This window comes from Kogia breviceps, chromosome 3 (genome assembly GCF_026419965.1).
Source record: "Kogia breviceps isolate mKogBre1 chromosome 3, mKogBre1 haplotype 1, whole genome shotgun sequence".
Lineage (NCBI taxonomy): Eukaryota > Metazoa > Chordata > Mammalia > Artiodactyla > Physeteridae > Kogia > Kogia breviceps.
Window position 1 is genome coordinate 107,924,544 of NC_081312.1, and position 20,350 is coordinate 107,944,893.

The window sequence follows — 20,350 nt, forward strand, 5'->3', positions numbered from 1 at the left end:
CGCGCGTGAACACACGCATACTCCCTCTCTGACACCGGCCAACGTACGTGCCGAACTTCCTGCAGTTGTGCAGTTAGACAAACATTGAGTTCGCGGTAAGGGTAGAGGTCCTTGGGAAGCAGGGTCTGGGCTCAAGCCCAGGTAAAAGGGCGTGTGAATCATGTTCTCTTAGGAACGCGGTCCAATTCTGAAGCCTGTGTGATTTATGGGCACTGCTCAGGCGCAGCTGCTGGGCAAGGCTGGCCGTCGGCAAAGACCAGAAGACCTTCGCGTTGTCTGATGACTGGACGTGCTAAGGAGAATTGGAAGAACGGGGCGGGCGCATGTTGCTAAGTGTGGCCGTGGCTAACTCTGGAAGGTAGGCATTCACCCAGCCTAAGATGTGCCATTGGATATTAGGTTTTCCTCAGACGGGCCCAGTGGCTGCCAGAGTGGATTGAGTGTTGCTCTTGAGTCCTCTGGCCTGAGGACTGTGGATTCCCCAGGGTTTTGGAGTACCAGGGGGTCATGGACCCTCTGCAGACCCCCACGGCATGCCCGCTTGTGTGCTGCAGCCTCCCAGCACGTGCTTGGATCGATGATGACACCCTTGTATGCATTCCTTGGAAAATCTGAACAAAATGAGTGAGAACCCTCTACCGTCTCCTCATCGAAACTGAGGTCCAGCACGTTTCCTCTCTCGGGGGTAGGGGACCGTGAGGAGGGCGGGCCAGCGTCCCCTGCTGACATGCATGCAAACACCACCCAGGGCTCCTAATATTGGAGGGGCCCCTGTCTGAGGGTCGACTGTGTCTACCCATAAGCTGGGTCGCTTATGAATATCAGGTGTCTGCTGCAAGGCCGTTGAGGCCATGCGAGGGGGTGTGCTCTCCTGCTGGTCTTGAGAGTCGGGGTGTGTGCTGGTGTAGGCCAAGTGAGCTTGCAGCTTGGCAAAGTGTGTTTTGGCCAGGATCACGCTTGGTGCATGCCGCTTCGGGGTTTAATTCTGGAGGCCAAAATGAGCAAGCTTCTCTGGTTGGAACCCGGAGGCTGAGGCCAGGCCTGTGGCCCTCCGTGTTCTTGCGTTTGGCACGGTGAGTTTCTTGAGTGCCAAGTGAGGCTGGAGCTGTGGACGGGTGTGGCTCGGGTTGGGCGTCGGCCTAATGCGGCTGATGGATCAGGCCTGGGTGTTGCCCTTGTCTGCTCCCCTACTTTAACTGCCGGCACAGTGCTGGGGACAAGTGGGTCATCGTGGAGTGGGGTGAGGACCGCGCTGCACTTAAGCCTGCGTGGTGGCTGATGGCCGGGACAGGAATGTACGGGAGGATGAGGACAGGTCCTCTGTGATGTCATGAAATGGGCTGTCATCATTGGGTGGCAGGTGCTGGCCTCGGCTTCCCAAGGATGTGTCCTGTTTGTGATGGGCTGGCATCAGCTGCCTAAGAAGGGGAGGCTTTGACAGTTCATGAGGATGCGGTGAGGTAGGTAACTTGTGTTCAGTTGCGATCCCTTTGCCGGAGGAATGACTCCCAAAGGGTGTCTTGCGGGACCTAGAGTAGATGGACATGCTGAGGTATTTGTGCCGGCCTCCGAGGAGGAAGGTGAGTTATGCGAACATGCGCTTTGGCCGCTTTGTTCCCCCGTTTGGGAATGTGCAGCGCGAAAGTGTTTCTCCCAGAGGGCATGACGTGGCCGGCCCGTGTGGCACGTGGGCCTTTCAAGCAGGCAGAGGTTTATGCGGGCCGGAGATGGGGGCACCGTTGCGATGGCCGGTGCACTGCCGCAGACAGCCACTGTGCCCTTTCAGACTTGCAAGTCCCCTCGCACGACAGAGGTCTTCCATTGAATGTCTGTGTGTGATCCTTGTGGACAGTGGCCTTGAAGTCTGTGAGGTCCTCGGGAGTGTCGCTGTGGCAGTGAAGAAGTGCCAGAATGCATGGGGTGTGGTCAGCGTCCTCAAAGCAGACATGTATGCGGTCTGTCTTCCTTGGTGTACAGTGTCGCCATGTCCGCACGATGCCTGTGGCTTTGAGCAAGGTCGAGTCGCCGTGCGGGCAGGAGGTGGGCACGTAGGACGAGGCTGTCAAGCATTTGAGCGTCTCCTCCGGGTTGAGGGCTGCAAAACCTGCCGGCTGGGAGCTGGCGAGACGTGGCCGGGAAAATGGCCGAGTTTCCGTCGTGGGGTTCCCACCTGGGTCATGGTTGCTAAGGCCCACCACTTCCCGTGGTGGGCATTCCCAAGGGTCCACAGAACGTGATTTGTCCTAGTTGGCGAGAAGTGGCACTTGGCACTTGGGCTGAAGTCCGCTAGCCCCTTGAGAGGTGCGGGGCTGCGTCTTGCCTGTAGCCAGCTGAAGGTCAGTGTCAACGCCAACCATGGGAGGTTTCCTTGCTTCCAAAAGTGCTTCTGAGTGGCCCCAGGTGGACATCAGATGTGCTACTAGGTGGCAGGGTCTCCAGGTCCACGTACGTGCGACACCCACGGCCGGGACTCATGTCTGGACCAATCTCTGTGCTTTGGTCAGAAGGCATGGCTGTGGGAGAGCGGGAGACCGTTGCCTATTTCAACAGCGACTGGGGGTCCACGTTCACACGTGGCCTCTTGAAGCTGACAGGCGTCTTTCTGCATTCGGTGGGGTGGCCCAAAGCCTCGGTGCTGTGTATAAACTGTGGCTTTTACTGTTCAAGGTCACTGCCGAGGGCCTCAAGCATACCCAAAGACCAAGACGCGGATTCAGAGGCCCACAGAGAAACCCACGAGTGCGTCACCCTGCGCAGTGATTGTCACGCCCTCGCGCACGCAGGAACACACACACACACACACCCTCACACACAACGGCCGACGTACGTGCCTAACTTACTGCAGTCGTGCTGTCAGACAAACATTCAGTTCTTCGTAAGGGCTAGAGGTCCTTGTGAAGCAGGTTCGGAGCTCTGGCCCAGGTAAATGTTCTCAGGAATCATGTTCTAAGGACGCCGGTCCAATTCTGAATCCTGAGTGATTTCTGTCCACTTCTCAGGTGCGGTTGATTGGCAAGGCTGGCCGATGGCAAAGGGAAGAGGACGTTTGCGTGGTCCGACGACTGGAGGTGAAGAGGAGAACTGGAACGAGTGAGGTGGGCCACGTTGCCGAGCGTGGACGTGGATAACACAGGTCGGTAGGCATTCAACCACCCCGAGACGTGCCATTGGGTATTAGGTTTCCCTCTGACGGGCCCAGTGGCTGCAAGAGTGGATTGACTGTCGCTCTTGCTGAGAGGCCTGAGGGCTGTGTATTTCCCACTCTTTTGGCGTACTCTGAGGTCTAGGCTCCTCTGAACAGCCCCACGGCCTGCCCGGCTGTGTGCTACAGCGTCCCAGCATGTGCTTCGATCGACGATGACACCCTTGTATGCATTCCTTGGAAAATCTGAACAAAATGAGTGAGAACGCTGTACCGTCTCCTCCTCGAAACTGAGGTCCAGGACGTTTCCTCTCTCGGGGATAGGGGACTGTGAGGAGTGAGGGCCAGCGTCCCCTGCCGACATGCATGCAAACACCACCCAGGGCTCCAGCATTGGAGGGGCTCCTGTCTAAGGTTCAACCATGTCTGTACGAGAGCTGGGTCGTCCATGAATCCCAGGTCCCTGCTGAGAGGCCGGTGAGGGCTTGCGAGGCACCTAGCTCCCCTTCTGGTCTTCAGAGTCGGAGTGTGTGCTCTTTTAGGCCCAGTGAGCTTGCAGCTTGGATAGGTGTGTTTTGGCCAGGATCACACTTTATTCATGCCGCTTCTGGGTTTGAGTCCGGAAGCCAAAATGAGCAAGCTTCCTTTGTTGCAGCCTGGAGCCTCACGCCAGGCCTGTGGCCTTCCCCGATTTTGCGTGTGGCGCGGTGAGGTTCTCGAGTGCCCAGTGGGTCTCGAGCAGTGCGTGGCAGTGGGCTCGGGTTGAGCATCTGCAGAAGGGTGCTGAGGGAGTAGGCTTTGCCGTTGCCCTTGTGAGCTCCTGTACTGCAACTCCCGGCACTGCGTTGGCTGCCAGTGGGTCACGGTGGAGTGGGGTGAGGCCGGAGTGCTGTATTTAGGCCTGCGTGGTGGCTGACGGACTGGACAGAAAGGTAAGCCGTGATGAGGACAGGTCCTGCGTGATGTTGTGGCATGGGCTGGCATCATTGGGTTGCAGGCACTGGCCTCGTCTTCCCAAGGATGTGTCATGTTCATGCTGGGCTGGCATCAGCTGCCTATGGAGGGGATGGCTTTGGCAGTTCATGTGGATGCGGTGAGGTAGGTAACCTGCCTAGACTTGTGATTCCATTGCGGGAGGAATGACGCCCCAAGGGTGTCTTGCGGGACGTAGAGAAGATAGACATGCTGAGGCGTCTGTGCCGGTCTCCTTGCGGGTAGGTGAGTTATGCGAACGTGCCCTTTGGCCACTCTGTTCCCTGATTTGGGAATGTGCAAAGCGAAGGTGTTTCTCCAGGCGGGCATGACGCGGCCGGCCCGTGTGGCAGGCAGGCTTTTCGAACAGCCAGAGGTTTATCTGGAGCAGTCCGTTGGCGGGGGAGAGGTGGGTGTCACTGTTGCGATGCCAGGTGCGCTGCCGTGGACAGCCACTGTTCCCTTTGAAGCTTCCAGGTCCCCTCGCGTGGCACAGGTCTTCCGTTTGAAATCTGTCTGTGGTCCTCGGGGACAGTGCCTTTGACCTCTGTTAGGTTCTTAGTAGTGTCGCTGTGGCAGGGCAGAAGTGCCAGGATGCACGGGGTAAGGTCGGTGTCATGAAAGCAGACATGCTTGCGGTCTGTCTTCCCTGGTGTACAGTGTCCCCGTGTGTGCTTCCGGTAGGGTCAAGTTGCCCTGTGAGCAGGAGGAGGGCACATAGGACGAAGCTGTCCAGCATTTGAGCGCTTACTCCGGATTCAGGGCCGCGAACCCTTCCGGCCGGGCGCTGGCGACACTTGGCTGGGAAGGTGGCCTAGTTTCCGCCGTGGGGCTGGGACCTGGGTCATGGTTGCTGAAGCCGCCCGCTTCCTGTGGTGGACACTCCCATGGGTCCTCGGAAAGTGATTTGGCCTATTTGGCGAGAATTGTCACTTGGGCTGAATTTGGTTAGCCCCTGAGAGGTGCCGGGCCGCATCTTGTCTGTAGGCAGCTGCACAAAAGTATTGGCCCGCCCACAGGGTGTTTCCTTGCTTCCAGAGGCGCTGGGGGTGGCCCCAAGTGCACATCAGATGTGCTACAAGCTGGCAGGATCTCCTGTGGCCTATGTCAACAGCCCCTGGGGGTCAAAGTTCACCTTCAGCCTCTTGAAACTTGCAGGGGTCTTTGTCCATTCAATTGGGGGGGTCCAAAGCCACGGCGCTGTGTATCAACTGTGGGTTTCATTGTTCGAGGTCTCAGCAGAGGGCCACAGCGACACACAGAGACCAGGATGCGGATTCAGAGGCACACAAAGAAGCCCAGAAGCGCGCGTCCTCGTGCGCAGTCACAGTGACACACGCTCACGCGCGTGAACACACGCATACTCCCTCTCTGACACCGGCCAACGTACGTGCCGAACTTCCTGCAGTTGTGTAGTTAGACAAACATTGAGTTCCCGGTAAGGGTAGAGGTCTTTGGGAAGCAGGGTCTGGGCTCAAGCCCAGGTAAAAGGGCGTGTGAATCATGTTCTCTTAGGAACGCGGTCCAATTCTGAAGCCTGTGTGATTTATGGGCACTGCTCAGGCGCAGCTGCTGGGCAAGGCTGGCCGTCGGCAAAGACCAGAAGACCTTCGCGTTGTCTGATGACTGGACGTGCTAAGGAGAATTGGAAGAACGGGGCGGGCGCATGTTGCTAAGTGTGGCCGTGGCTAACTCTGGAAGGTAGGCATTCACCCAGCCTAAGATGTGCCATTGGATATTAGGTTTTCCTCAGACGGGCCCAGTGGCTGCCAGAGTGGATTGAGTGTTGCTCTTGAGTCCTCTGGCCTGAGGACTGTGGATTCCCCAGGGTTTTGGAGTACCAGGGGGTCATGGACCCTCTGCAGACCCCCACGGCATGCCCGCTTGTGTGCTGCAGCCTCCCAGCACGTGCTTGGATCGATGATGACACCCTTGTATGCATTCCTTGGAAAATCTGAACAAAATGAGTGAGAACCCTCTACCGTCTCCTCATCGAAACTGAGGTCCAGCACGTTTCCTCTCTCGGGGGTAGGGGACCGTGAGGAGGGCGGGCCAGCGTCCCCTGCTGACATGCATGCAAACACCACCCAGGGCTCCTAATATTGGAGGGGCCCCTGTCTGAGGGTCGACTGTGTCTACCCATAAGCTGGGTCGCTTATGAATATCAGGTGTCTGCTGCAAGGCCGTTGAGGCCATGCGAGGGGGTGTGCTCTCCTGCTGGTCTTGAGAGTCGGGGTGTGTGCTGGTGTAGGCCAAGTGAGCTTGCAGCTTGGCAAAGTGTGTTTTGGCCAGGATCACGCTTGGTGCATGCCGCTTCGGGGTTTAATTCTGGAGGCCAAAATGAGCAAGCTTCTCTGGTTGGAACCCGGAGGCTGAGGCCAGGCCTGTGGCCCTCCGTGTTCTTGCGTTTGGCACGGTGAGTTTCTTGAGTGCCAAGTGAGGCTGGAGCTGTGGACGGGTGTGGCTCGGGTTGGGCGTCGGCCTAATGCGGCTGATGGATCAGGCCTGGGTGTTGCCCTTGTCTGCTCCCCTACTTGAACTGCCGGCACAGTGCTGGGGACAAGTGGGTCATCGTGGAGTGGGGTGAGGACCGCGCTGCACTTAAGCCTGCGTGGTGGCTGATGGCCGGGACAGGAATGTACGGGAGGATGAGGACAGGTCCTCTGTGATGTCATGAAATGGGCTGTCATCATTGGGTGGCAGGTGCTGGCCTCGGCTTCCCAAGGATGTGTCCTGTTTGTGATGGGCTGGCATCAGCTGCCTAAGAAGGGGAGGCTTTGACAGTTCATGAGGATGCGGTGAGGTAGGTAACTTGTGTTCAGTTGCGATCCCTTTGCCGGAGGAATGACTCCCAAAGGGTGTCTTGCGGGACCTAGAGTAGATGGACATGCTGAGGTATTTGTGCCGGCCTCCGAGGAGGAAGGTGAGTTATGCGAACATGCGCTTTGGCCGCTTTGTTCCCCCGTTTGGGAATGTGCAGCGCGAAAGTGTTTCTCCCAGAGGGCATGACGTGGCCGGCCCGTGTGGCACGTGGGCCTTTCAAGCAGGCAGAGGTTTATGCGGGCCGGAGATGGGGGCACCGTTGCGATGGCCGGTGCACTGCCGCAGACAGCCACTGTGCCCTTTCAGACTTGCAAGTCCCCTCGCACGACAGAGGTCTTCCATTGAATGTCTGTGTGTGATCCTCGGGGACAGTGGCCTTGAAGTCTGTGAGGTCCTCGGGAGTGTCGCTGTGGCAGTGAAGAAGTGCCAGAATGCATGGGGTGTGGTCAGCGTCCTCAAAGCAGACATGTATGCGGTCTGTCTTCCTTGGTGTACAGTGTCGCCATGTCCGCACGATGCCTGTGGCTTTGAGCAAGGTCGAGTCGCCGTGCGGGCAGGAGGTGGGCACGTAGGACGAGGCTGTCAAGCATTTGAGCGTCTCCTCCGGGTTGAGGGCTGCAAAACCTGCCGGCTGGGAGCTGGCGAGACGTGGCCGGGAAAATGGCCTAGTTTCCGTCGTGGGGTTCCCACCTGGGTCATGGTTGCTAAGGCCCACCACTTCCCGTGGTGGGCATTCCCAAGGGTCCACAGAACGTGATTTGTCCTAGTTGGCGAGAAGTGGCACTTGGCACTTGGGCTGAAGTCCGCTAGCCCCTTGAGAGGTGCGGGGCTGCGTCTTGCCTGTAGCCAGCTGAAGGTCAGTGTCAACGCCAACCATGGGAGGTTTCCTTGCTTCCAAAAGTGCTTCTGAGTGGCCCCAGGTGGACATCAGATGTGCTACTAGGTGGCAGGGTCTCCAGGTCCACGTACGTGCGACACCCACGGCCGGGACTCATGTCTGGACCAATCTCTGTGCTTTGGTCAGAAGGCATGGCTGTGGGAGAGCGGGAGACCGTTGCCTATTTCAACAGCGACTGGGGGTCCACGTTCACACGTGGCCTCTTGAAGCTGACAGGCGTCTTTCTGCATTCGGTGGGGTGGCCCAAAGCCTCGGTGCTGTGTATAAACTGTGGCTTTTACTGTTCAAGGTCACTGCCGAGGGCCTCAAGCATACCCAAAGACCAAGACGCGGATTCAGAGGCCCACAGAGAAACCCACGAGTGCGTCACCCTGCGCAGTGATTGTCACGCCCTCGCGCACGCAGGAACACACACACACACACACCCTCACACACAACGGCCGACGTACATGCCTAACTTACTGCAGTCGTGCTGTCAGACAAACATTCAGTTCTTCGTAAGGGCTAGAGGTCCTTGTGAAGCAGGTTCGGAGCTCTGGCCCAGGTAAATGTTCTCAGGAATCATGTTCTAAGGACGCCGGTCCAATTCTGAATCCTGAGTGCTTTCTGTCCACTTCTCAGGTGCGGTTGATTGGCAAGGCTGGCCGATGGCAAAGGGAAGAGGACGTTTGCGTGGTCCGACGACTGGAGGTGAAGAGGAGAACTGGAACGAGTGAGGTGGGCCACGTTGCCGAGCGTGGACGTGGATAACACAGGTTGGTAGGCATTCAACCACCCCGAGACGTGCCATTGGGTATTAGGTTTCCCTCTGACGGGCCCAGTGGCTGCAAGAGTGGATTGACTGTCGCTCTTGCTGAGAGGCCTGAGGGCTGTGTATTTCCCACTCTTTTGGCGTACTCTGAGGTCTAGGCTCCTCTGAACAGCCCCACGGCCTGCCCGGCTGTGTGCTACAGCGTCCCAGCATGTGCTTCGATCGACGATGACACCCTTGTATGCATTCCTTGGAAAATCTGAACAAAATGAGTGAGAACGCTGTACCGTCTCCTCCTCGAAACTGAGGTCCAGGACGTTTCCTCTCTCGGGGATAGGGGACTGTGAGGAGTGAGGGCCAGCGTCCCCTGCCGACATGCATGCAAACACCACCCAGGGCTCCAGCATTGGAGGGGCTCCTGTCTAAGGTTCAACCATGTCTGTACGAGAGCTGGGTCGTCCATGAATCCCAGGTCCCTGCTGAGAGGCCGGTGAGGGCTTGCAAGGCACCTAGCTCCCCTTCTGGTCTTCAGAGTCGGAGTGTGTGCTCTTTTAGGCCCAGTGAGCTTGCAGCTTGGATAGGTGTGTTTTGGCCAGGATCACACTTTATTCATGCCGCTTCTGGGTTTGAGTCCGGAAGCCAAAATGAGCAAGCTTCCTTTGTTGCAGCCTGGAGCCTCACGCCAGGCCTGTGGCCTTCCCCGATTTTGCGTGTGGCGCGGTGAGGTTCTCGAGTGCCCAGTGGGTCTCGAGCAGTGCGTGGCGGTGGGCTCGGGTTGAGCATCTGCAGAAGGGTGCTGAGGGAGTAGGCTTTGCCGTTGCCCTTGTGAGCTCCTGTACTGCAACTCCCGGCACTGCGTTGGCTGCCAGTGAGTCACGGTGGAGTGGGGTGAGGCCGGAGTGCTGTATTTAGGCCTGCGTGGCGGCTGACGGACTGGACAGAAAGGTAAGCCGTGATGAGGACAGGTCCTGCGTGATGTTGTGGCATGGGCTGGCATCATTGGGTTGCAGGCACTGGCCTCGTCTTCCCAAGGATGTGTCATGTTCATGCTGGGCTGGCATCAGCTGCCTATGGAGGGGATGGCTTTGGCAGTTCATGTGGATGCGGTGAGGTAGGTAACCTGCCTAGACTTGTGATTCCATTGCGGGAGGAATGACGCCCCAAGGGTGTCTTGCGGGACGTAGAGAAGATAGACATGCTGAGGCGTCTGTGCCGGTCTCCTTGCGGGTAGGTGAGTTATGCGAACGTGCCCTTTGGCCACTCTGTTCCCTGATTTGGGAATGTGCAAAGCGAAGGTGTTTCTCCAGGCGGGCATGACGCGGCCGGCCCGTGTGGCAGGCAGGCTTTTCGAACAGCCAGAGGTTTATCTGGAGCAGTCCGTTGGCGGGGCAGAGGTGGGTGTCACTGTTGCGATGCCAGGTGCGCTGCCGTGGACAGCCACTGTTCCCTTTGAAGCTTCCAGGTCCCCTCGCGTGGCACAGGTCTTCCGTTTGAAATCTGTCTGTGGTCCTCGGGGACAGTGCCTTTGACCTCTGTTAGGTTCTTAGTAGTGTCGCTGTGGCAGGGCAGAAGTGCCAGGATGCACGGGGTAAGGTCGGTGTCATGAAAGCAGACATGCTTGCGGTCTGTCTTCCCTGGTGTACAGTGTCCCCGTGTGTGCTTCCGGTAGGGTCAAGTTGCCCTGTGAGCAGGAGGAGGGCACATAGGACGAAGCTGTCCAGCATTTGAGCGCTTACTCCGGATTCAGGGCCGCGAACCCTTCCGGCCGGGCGCTGGCGACACTTGGCCGGGAAGGTGGCCTAGTTTCCGCCGTGGGGCTGGGACCTGGGTCATGGTTGCTGAAGCCGCCCGCTTCCTGTGGTGGACACTCCCATGGGTCCTCGGAAAGTGATTTGGCCTATTTGGCGAGAATTGTCACTTGGGCTGAATTTGGTTAGCCCCTGAGAGGTGCCGGGCCGCATCTTGTCTGTAGGCAGCTGCACAAAAGTATTGGCCCGCCCACAGGGTGTTTCCTTGCTTCCAGAGGCGCTGGGGGTGGCCCCAAGTGCACGTCAGAGGTGCTACAAGCTGGCAGGATCTCCTGTGGCCTATGTCAACAGCCCCTGGGGGTCAAAGTTCACCTTCAGCCTCTTGAAACTTGCAGGGGTCTTTCTCCATTCAATTGGGGGGGTCCAAAGCCACGGCGCTGTGTATCAACTGTGGGTTTCATTGTTCGAGGTCTCAGCAGAGGGCCACAGCGACACACAGAGACCAGGATGCGGATTCAGAGGCACACAAAGAAGCCCAGAAGCGCGCGTCCTCGTGCGCAGTCACAGTGACACACGCTCACGCGCGTGAACACACGCATACTCCCTCTCTGACACCGGCCAACGTACGTGCCGAACTTCCTGCAGTTGTGCAGTTAGACAAACATTGAGTTCTCGGTAAGGGTAGAGGTCCTTGGGAAGCAGGGTCTGGGCTCAAGCCCAGGTAAAAGGGCGTGTGAATCATGTTCTCTTAGGAACGCGGTCCAATTCTGAAGCCTGTGTGATTTATGGGCACTGCTCAGGCGCAGCTGCTGGGCAAGGCTGGCCGTCGGCAAAGACCAGAAGACCTTCGCGTTGTCTGATGACTGGACGTGCTAAGGAGAATTGGAAGAACGGGGCGGGCGCATGTTGCTAAGTGTGGCCGTGGCTAACTCTGGAAGGTAGGCATTCACCCAGCCTAAGATGTGCCATTGGATATTAGGTTTTCCTCAGACGGGCCCAGTGGCTGCCAGAGTGGATTGAGTGTTGCTCTTGAGTCCTCTGGCCTGAGGACTGTGGATTCCCCAGGGTTTTGGAGTACCAGGGGGTCATGGACCCTCTGCAGACCCCCACGGCATGCCCGCCTGTGTGCTGCAGCCTCCCAGCACGTGCTTGGATCGATGATGACACCCTTGTATGCATTCCTTGGAAAATCTGAACAAAATGAGTGAGAACCCTCTACCGTCTCCTCATCGAAACTGAGGTCCAGCACGTTTCCTCTCTCGGGGGTAGGGGACCGTGAGGAGGGCGGGCCAGCGTCCCCTGCTGACATGCATGCAAACACCACCCAGGGCTCCTAATATTGGAGGGGCCCCTGTCTGAGGGTCGACTGTGTCTACCCATAAGCTGGGTCGCTTATGAATATCAGGTGTCTGCTGCAAGGCCGTTGAGGCCATGCGAGGGGGCGTGCTCTCCTGCTGGTCTTGAGAGTCGGGGTGTGTGCTGGTGTAGGCCAAGTGAGCTTGCAGCTTGGCAAAGTGTGTTTTGGCCAGGATCACGCTTGGTGCATGCCGCTTTGGGGTTTAATTCTGGAGGCCAAAATGAGCAAGCTTCTCTGGTTGGAACCCGGAGGCTGAGGCCAGGCCTGTGGCCCTCCGTGTTCTTGCGTTTGGCACGGTGAGTTTCTTGAGTGCCAAGTGAGGCTGGAGCTGTGGACGGGTGTGGCTCGGGTTGGGCGTCGGCCTAATGCGGCTGATGGATCAGGCCTGGGTGTTGCCCTTGTCTGCTCCCCTACTTGAACTGCCGGCACAGTGCTGGGGACAAGTGGGTCATCGTGGAGTGGGGTGAGGACCGCGCTGCACTTAAGCCTGCGTGGTGGCTGATGGCCGGGACAGGAATGTACGGGAGGATGAGGACAGGTCCTCTGTGATGTCATGAAATGGGCTGTCATCATTGGGTGGCAGGTGCTGGCCTCGGCTTCCCAAGGATGTGTCCTGTTTGTGATGGGCTGGCATCAGCTGCCTAAGAAGGGGAGGCTTTGACAGTTCATGAGGATGCGGTGAGGTAGGTAACTTGTGTTCAGTTGCGATCCCTTTGCCGGAGGAATGACTCCCAAAGGGTGTCTTGCGGGACCTAGAGTAGATGGACATGCTGAGGTATTTGTGCCGGCCTCCGAGGAGGAAGGTGAGTTATGCGAACATGCGCTTTGGCCGCTTTGTTCCCCCGTTTGGGAATGTGCAGCGCGAAAGTGTTTCTCCCAGAGGGCATGACGTGGCCGGCCCGTGTGGCACGTGGGCCTTTCAAGCAGGCAGAGGTTTATGCGGGCCGGAGATGGGGGCACCGTTGCGATGGCCGGTGCACTGCCGCGGACAGCCACTGTGCCCTTTCAGACTTGCAAGTCCCCTCGCGTGACAGAGGTCTTCCATTGAATGTCTGTGTGTGATCCTCGGGGACGGTGGCCTTGAAGTCTGTGAGGTCCTCGGGAGTGTCGCTGTGGCAGTGAAGAAGTGCCAGAATGCATGGGGTGTGGTCAGCGTCCTCAAAGCAGACATGTATGCGGTCTGTCTTCCTTGGTGTACAGTGTCGCCATGTCCGCACGATGCCTGTGGCTTTGAGCAAGGTCGAGTCGCCGTGCGGGCAGGAGGTGGGCACGTAGGACGAGGCTGTCAAGCATTTGAGCGTCTCCTCCGGGTTGAGGGCTGCAAAACCTGCCGGCTGGGAGCTGGCGAGACGTGGCCGGGAAAATGGCCTAGTTTCCGTCGTGGGGTTCCCACCTGGGTCATGGTTGTTAAAGCCCACCACTTCCCGTGGTGGGCATTCCCAAGGGTCCACAGAACTTGATTTGTCCTAGTTGGCGAGAAGTGGCACTTGGCACTTGGGCTGAAGTCCGCTAGCCCCTTGAGAGGTGCGGGGCTGCGTCTTGCCTGTAGCCAGCTGAAGGTCAGTGTCAACGCCAACCATGGGAGGTTTCCTTGCTTCCAAAAGTGCTGGGAGTGGCCCCAGGTGGACATCAGATGTGCTACTAGGTGGCAGGGTCTCCAGGTCCACGTACGTGCGACACCCACGGCCGGGACTCATGTCTGGACCAATCTCTGTGCTTTGGTCAGAAGGCATGGCTGTGGGAGAGCGGGAGACCGTTGCCTATTTCAACAGCGTCTGGGGGTCCACGTTCACACGTGGCCTCTTGAAGCTGACAGGCGTCTTTCTGCATTCGGTGGGGTGGTCCAAAGCCTCGGTGCTGTGTATAAACTGTGGCTTTTACTGTTCAAGGTCACTGCCAAGGGCCTCAAGCATACCCAAAGACCAAGACGCGGATTCAGAGGCCCACAGAGAAACCCACGAGTGCGTCACCCTGCGCAGTGATTGTCACGCCGTCGCGCACGCAGGAACACACACACACACACACCCTCACACACAACGGCCGACGTACGTGCCTAACTTACTGCAGTCGTGCTGTCAGACAAACATTCAGTTCTTCGTAAGGGCTAGAGGTCCTTGTGAAGCAGGTTCGGAGCTCTGGCCCAGGTAAATGTTCTCAGGAATCATGTTCTAAGGACGCCGGTCCAATTCTGAATCCTGAGTGCTTTCTGTCCACTTCTCAGGTGCGGTTGATTGGCAAGGCTGGCCGATGGCAAAGGGAAGAGGACGTTTGCGTGGTCCGACGACTGGAGGTGAAGAGGAGAACTGGAACGAGTGAGGTGGGCCACGTTGCCGAGCGTGGACGTGGATAACACAGGTCGGTAGGCATTCAACCACCCCGAGACGTGCCATTGGGTATTAGGTTTCCCTCTGACGGGCCCAGTGGCTGCAAGAGTGGATTGACTGTCGCTCTTGCTGAGAGGCCTGAGGGCTGTGTATTTCCCACTCTTTTGGCGTACTCTGAGGTCTAGGCTCCTCTAAACAGCCCCACGGCCTGCCCGGCTGTGTGCTACAGCGTCCCAGCATGTGCTTCGATCGACGATGACACCCTTGTATGCATTCCTTGGAAAATCTGAACAAAATGAGTGAGAACGCTGTACCGTCTCCTCCTCGAAACTGAGGTCCAGGACGTTTCCTCTCTCGGGGATAGGGGACTGTGAGGAGTGAGGGCCAGCGTCCCCTGCCGACATGCATGCAAACACCACCCGGGGCTCCAGCATTGGAGGGGCTCCTGTCTAAGGTTCAACCATGTCTGTACGAGAGCTGGGTCGTCCATGAATCCCAGGTCCCTGCTGAGAGGCCGGTGAGGGCTTGCGAGGCACCTAGCTCCCCTTCTGGTCTTCAGAGTCGGAGTGTGTGCTCTTTTAGGCCCAGTGAGCTTGCAGCTTGGATAGGTGTGTTTTGGCCAGGATCACACTTTATTCATGCCGCTTCTGGGTTTGAGTCCGGAAGCCAAAATGAGCAAGCTTCCTTTGTTGCAGCCTGGAGCCTCACGCCAGGCCTGTGGCCTTCCCCGATTTTGCGTGTGGCGCGGTGAGGTTCTCGAGTGCCCAGTGGGTCTCGAGCAGTGCGTGGCGGTGGGCTCGGGTTGAGCATCTGCAGAAGGGTGCGGAGGGAGTAGGCTTTGCCGTTGCCCTTGTGAGCTCCTGTACTGCAACTCCCGGCACTGCGTTGGCTGCCAGTGGGTCACGGTGGAGTGGGGTGAGGCCGGAGTGCTGTATTTAGGCCTGCGTGGCGGCTGACGGACTGGACAGAAAGGTAAGCCCTGATGAGGACAGGTCCTGCATGATGTTGTGGCATGGGCTGGCATCATTGGGTTGCAGGCACTGGCCTCGTCTTCCCAAGGATGTGTCATGTTCATGCTGGGCTGGCATCAGCTGCCTATGGAGGGGATGGCTTTGGCAGTTCATGTGGATGCGGTGAGGTAGGTAACCTGCCTAGACTTGTGATTCCATTGCGGGAGGAATGACGCCCCAAGGGTGTCTTGCGGGACGTAGAGAAGATAGACATGCTGAGGCGTCTGTGCCGGTCTCCTTGCGGGTAGGTGAGTTATGCGAACGTGCCCTTTGGCCACTCTGTTCCCTGATTTGGGAATGTGCAAAGCGAAGGTGTTTCTCCAGGCGGGCATGACGCGGCCGGCCCGTGTGGCAGGCAGGCTTTTCGAACAGCCAGAGGTTTATCTGGAGCAGTCCGTTGGCGGGGCAGAGGTGGGTGTCACTGTTGCGATGCCAGGTGCGCTGCCGTGGACAGCCACTGTTCCCTTTGAAGCTTCCAGGTCCCCTCGCGTGGCACAGGTCTTCCATTTGAAATCTGTCTGTGGTCCTCGGGGACAGTGCCTTTGACCTCTGTTAGGTTCTTAGTAGTGTCGCTGTGGCAGGGCAGAAGTGCCAGGATGCACGGGGTAAGGTCGGTGTCATGAAAGCAGACATGCTTGCGGTCTGTCTTCCCTGGTGTACAGTGTCCCCGTGTGTGCTTCCGGTAGGGTCAAGTTGCCCTGTGAGCAGGAGGAGGGCACATAGGACGAAGCTGTCCAGCATTTGAGCGCTTACTCCGGATTCAGGGCCGCGAACCCTTCCGGCCGGGCGCTGGCGACACTTGGCCGGGAAGGTGGCCTAGTTTCCGCCGTGGGGCTGGGACCTGGGTCATGGTTGCTGAAGCCGCCCGCTTCCTGTGGTGGACACTCCCATGGGTCCTCGGAAAGTGATTTGGCCTATTTGGCGAGAATTGTCACTTGGGCTGAATTTGGTTAGCCCCTGAGAGGTGCCGGGCCGCATCTTGTCTGTAGGCAGCTGCACAAAAGTATTGGCCCGCCCACAGGGTGTTTCCTTGCTTCCAGAGGCGCTGGGGGTGGCCCCAAGTGCACATCAGATGTGCTACAAGCTGGCAGGATCTCCTGTGGCCTATGTCAACAGCCCCTGGGGGTCAAAGTTCACCTTCAGCCTCTTGAAACTTGCAGGGGTCTTTCTCCATTCAATTGGGGGGGTCCAAAGCCACGGCGCTGTGTATCAACTGTGGGTTTCATTGTTCGAGGTCTCAGCAGAGGGCCACAGCGACACACAGAGACCAGGATGCGGATTCAGAGGCACACAAAGAAGCCCAGAAGCGCGCGTCCTCGTGCGCAGTCACAGTGACACACGCTCACGCGCGTGAACACACGCATACTCCCTCTCTGACACCGGCCAACGTACGTGCCGAACTTCCTGCAGTTGTGCAGTTAGACAAACATTGAGTTCTCGGTAAGGGTAGAGGTCCTTGGGAAGCAGGGTCTGGGCTCAAGCCCAGGTAAAAGGGCGTGTGAATCATGTTCTCTTAGGAATGCGGTCCAATTCTGAAGCCTGTGTGATTTATGGGCACTGCTCAGGCGCAGCTGCTGGGCAAGGCTGGCCGTCGGCAAAGACCAGAAGACCTTCGCGTTGTCTGATGACTGGACGTGCTAAGGAGAATTGGAAGAACGGGGCGGGCGCATGTTGCTAAGTGTGGCCGTGGCTAACTCTGGAAGGTAGGCATTCACCCAGCCTAAGATGTGCCATTGGATATTAGGTTTTCCTCAGACGGGCCCAGTGGCTGCCAGAGTGGATTGAGTGTTGCTCTTGAGTCCTCTGGCCTGAGGACTGTGGATTCCCCAGGGTTTTGGAGTACCAGGGGGTCATGGACCCTCTGCAGACCCCCACGGCATGCCCGCTTGTGTGCTGCAGCCTCCCAGCACGTGCTTGGATCGATGATGACACCCTTGTATGCATTCCTTGGAAAATCTGAACAAAATGAGTGAGAACCCTCTACCGTCTCCTCATCGAAACTGAGGTCCAGCACGTTTCCTCTCTCGGGGGTAGGGGACCGTGAGGAGGGCGGGCCAGCGTCCCCTGCTGACATGCATGCAAACACCACCCAGGGCTCCTAATATTGGAGGGGCCCCTGTCTGAGGGTCGACTGTGTCTACCCATAAGCTGGGTCGCTTATGAATATCAGGTGTCTGCTGCAAGGCCGTTGAGGCCATGCGAGGGGGCGTGCTCTCCTGCTGGTCTTGAGAGTCGGGGTGTGTGCTGGTGTAGGCCAAGTGAGCTTGCAGCTTGGCAAAGTGTGTTTTGGCCAGGATCACGCTTGGTGCATGCCGCTTTGGGGTTTAATTCTGGAGGCCAAAATGAGCAAGCTTCTCTGGTTGGAACCCGGAGGCTGAGGCCAGGCCTGTGGCCCTCCGTGTTCTTGCGTTTGGCACGGTGAGTTTCTTGAGTGCCAAGTGAGGCTGGAGCTGTGGACGGGTGTGGCTCGTGTTGGGCGTCGGCCTAATGCGGCTGATGGATCAGGCCTGGGTGTTGCCCTTGTCTGCTCCCCTACTTTAACTGCCGGCACAGTGCTGGGGACAAGTGGGTCATCGTGGAGTGGGGTGAGGACCGCGCTGCACTTAAGCCTGCGTGGTGGCTGATGGCCGGGACAGGAATGTACGGGAGGATGAGGACAGGTCCTCTGTGATGTCATGAAATGGGCTGTCATCATTGGGTGGCAGGTGCTGGCCTCGGCTTCCCAAGGATGTGTCCTGTTTGTGATGGGCTGGCATCAGCTGCCTAAGAAGGGGAGGCTTTGACAGTTCATGAGGATGCGGTGAGGTAGGTAACTTGTGTTCAGTTGCGATCCCTTTGCCGGAGGAATGACTCCCAAAGGGTGTCTTGCGGGACCTAGAGTAGATGGACATGCTGAGGTATTTGTGCCGGCCTCCGAGGAGGAAGGTGAGTTATGCGAACATGCGTTTTGGCCGCTTTGTTCCCCCGTTTGGGAATGTGCAGCGCGAAAGTGTTTCTCCCAGAGGGCATGACGTGGCCGGCCCGTGTGGCACGTGGGCCTTTCAAGCAGGCAGAGGTTTATGCGGGCCGGAGATGGGGGCACCGTTGCGATGGCCGGTGCACTGCCGCGGACAGCCACTGTGCCCTTTCAGACTTGCAAGTCCCCTCGCGTGACAGAGGTCTTCCATTGAATGTCTGTGTGTGATCCTCGGGGACAGTGGCCTTGAAGTCTGTGAGGTCCTCGGGAGTGTCGCTGTGGCAGTGAAGAAGTGCCAGAATGCATGGGGTGTGGTCAGCGTCCTCAAAGCAGACATGTATGCGGTCTGTCTTCCTTGGTGTACAGTGTCGCCATGTCCGCACGATGCCTGTGGCTTTGAGCAAGGTCGAGTCGCCGTGCGGGCAGGAGGTTGGCACGTAGGACGAGGCTGTCAAGCATTTGAGCGTCTCCTCCGGGTTGAGGGCTGCAAAACCTGCCGGCTGGGAGCTGGCGAGACGTGGCCGGGAAAATGGCCTAGTTTCCGTCGTGGGGTTCCCACCTGGGTCATGGTTGCTAAGGCCCACCACTTCCCGTGGTGGGCATTCCCAAGGGTCCACAGAACGTGATTTGTCCTAGTTGGCGAGAAGTGGCACTTGGCACTTGGGCTGAAGTCCGCTAGCCCCTTGAGAGGTGCGGGGCTGCGTCTTGCCTGTAGCCAGCTGAAGGTCAGTGTCAACGCCAACCATGGGAGGTTTCCTTGCTTCCAAAAGTGCTGGGAGTGGCCCCAGGTGGACATCAGATGTGCTACTAGGTGGCAGGGTCTCCAGGTCCACGTACGTGCGACACCCACGGCCGGGACTCATGTCTGGACCAATCTCTGTGCTTTGGTCAGAAGGCATGGCTGTGGGAGAGCGGGAGACCGTTGCCTATTTCAACAGCGTCTGGGGGTCCACGTTCACACGTGGCCTCTTGAAGCTGACAGGCGTCTTTCTGCATTCGGTGGGGTGGTCCAAAGCCTCGGTGCTGTGTATAAACTGTGGCTTTTACTGTTCAAGGTCACTGCCGAGGGCCTCAAGCATACCCAAAGACCAAGACGCGGATTCAGAGGCCCACAGAGAAACCCACGAGTGCGTCACCCTGCGCAGTGATTGTCACGCCGTCGCGCACGCAGGAACACACACACACACACACCCTCACACACAACGGCCGACGTACGTGCCTAACTTACTGCAGTCGTGCTGTCAGACAAACATTCAGTTCTTCGTAAGGGCTAGAGGTCCTTGTGAAGCAGGTTCGGAGCTCTGGCCCAGGTAAATGTTCTCAGGAATCATGTTCTAAGGACGCCGGTCCAATTCTGAATCCTGAGTGATTTCTGTCCACTTCTCAGGTGCGGTTGATTGGCAAGGCTGGCCGATGGCAAAGGGAAGAGGACGTTTGCGTGGTCCGACGACTGGAGGTGAAGAGGAGAACTGGAACGAGTGAGGTGGGCCACGTTGCCGAGCGTGGACGTGGATAACACAGGTCGGTAGGCATTCAACCACCCCGAGACGTGCCATTGGGTATTAGGTTTCCCTCTGACGGGCCCAGTGGCTGCAAGAGTGGATTGACTGTCGCTCTTGCTGAGAGGCCTGAGGGCTGTGTATTTCCCACTCTTTTGGCGTACTCTGAGGTCTAGGCTCCTCTGAACAGCCCCACGGCCTGCCCGGCTGTGTGCTACAGCGTCCCAGCATGTGCTTCGATCGACGATGACACCCTTGTATGCATTCCTTGGAAAATCTGAACAAAATGAGTGAGAACGCTGTACCGTCTCCTCCTCGAAACTGAGGTCCAGGACGTTTCCTCTCTCGGGGATAGGGGACTGTGAGGAGTGAGGGCCAGCGTCCCCTGCCGACATGCATGCAAACACCACCCGGGGCTCCAGCATTGGAGGGGCTCCTGTCTAAGGTTCAACCATGTCTGTACGAGAGCTGGGTCGTCCATGAATCCCAGGTCCCTGCTGAGAGGCCGGTGAGGGCTTGCGAGGCACCTAGCTCCCCTTCTGGTCTTCAGAGTCGGAGTGTGTGCTCTTTTAGGCCCAGTGAGCTTGCAGCTTGGATAGGTGTGTTTTGGCCAGGATCACACTTTATTCATGCCGCTTCTGGGTTTGAGTCCGGAAGCCAAAATGAGCAAGCTTCCTTTGTTGCAGCCTGGAGCCTCACGCCAGGCCTGTGGCCTTCCCCGATTTTGCGTGTGGCCCGGTGAGGTTCTCGAGTGCCCAGTGGGTCTCGAGCAGTGCGTGGCGGTGGGCTCGGGTTGAGCATCTGCAGAAGGGTGCGGAGGGAGTAGGCTTTGCCGTTGCCCTTGTGAGCTCCTGTACTGCAACTCCCGGC

The 20,350-nt window shown here is 57.9% G+C and overlaps 8 non-coding genes across 8 annotated transcripts; all 8 read left to right on the plus strand.

Annotated features, from left to right (window-relative positions):
* Positions 1-571: 571 nt before the first annotated feature.
* LOC131753985 (small nucleolar RNA SNORD116) lies at positions 572-664 on the plus strand. The gene has a single exon (XR_009335037.1). It is a non-coding gene; the product is annotated as a small nucleolar RNA SNORD116 (small nucleolar RNA).
* A 2,684-nt stretch (positions 665-3,348) lies between these two features.
* On the plus strand, positions 3,349-3,441 carry LOC131754044 (small nucleolar RNA SNORD116). The gene has a single exon (XR_009335094.1). It is a non-coding gene; the product is annotated as a small nucleolar RNA SNORD116 (small nucleolar RNA).
* A 2,587-nt stretch (positions 3,442-6,028) lies between these two features.
* Positions 6,029-6,121, plus strand: LOC131753987 (small nucleolar RNA SNORD116). Its single transcript, XR_009335039.1, has one exon. It is a non-coding gene; the product is annotated as a small nucleolar RNA SNORD116 (small nucleolar RNA).
* Positions 6,122-8,805: 2,684 nt separating this feature from the next.
* Positions 8,806-8,898, plus strand: LOC131754045 (small nucleolar RNA SNORD116). Its single transcript, XR_009335095.1, has one exon. It is a non-coding gene; the product is annotated as a small nucleolar RNA SNORD116 (small nucleolar RNA).
* Positions 8,899-11,485: 2,587 nt separating this feature from the next.
* LOC131753988 (small nucleolar RNA SNORD116) lies at positions 11,486-11,578 on the plus strand. Its single transcript, XR_009335040.1, has one exon. It is a non-coding gene; the product is annotated as a small nucleolar RNA SNORD116 (small nucleolar RNA).
* A 2,683-nt stretch (positions 11,579-14,261) lies between these two features.
* Positions 14,262-14,354, plus strand: LOC131754046 (small nucleolar RNA SNORD116). The gene has a single exon (XR_009335096.1). It is a non-coding gene; the product is annotated as a small nucleolar RNA SNORD116 (small nucleolar RNA).
* A 2,587-nt stretch (positions 14,355-16,941) lies between these two features.
* Positions 16,942-17,034, plus strand: LOC131753989 (small nucleolar RNA SNORD116). Its single transcript, XR_009335041.1, has one exon. It is a non-coding gene; the product is annotated as a small nucleolar RNA SNORD116 (small nucleolar RNA).
* Positions 17,035-19,717: 2,683 nt separating this feature from the next.
* Positions 19,718-19,810, plus strand: LOC131754047 (small nucleolar RNA SNORD116). The gene has a single exon (XR_009335097.1). It is a non-coding gene; the product is annotated as a small nucleolar RNA SNORD116 (small nucleolar RNA).
* The last annotated feature ends 540 nt before the right edge of the window (positions 19,811-20,350 follow it).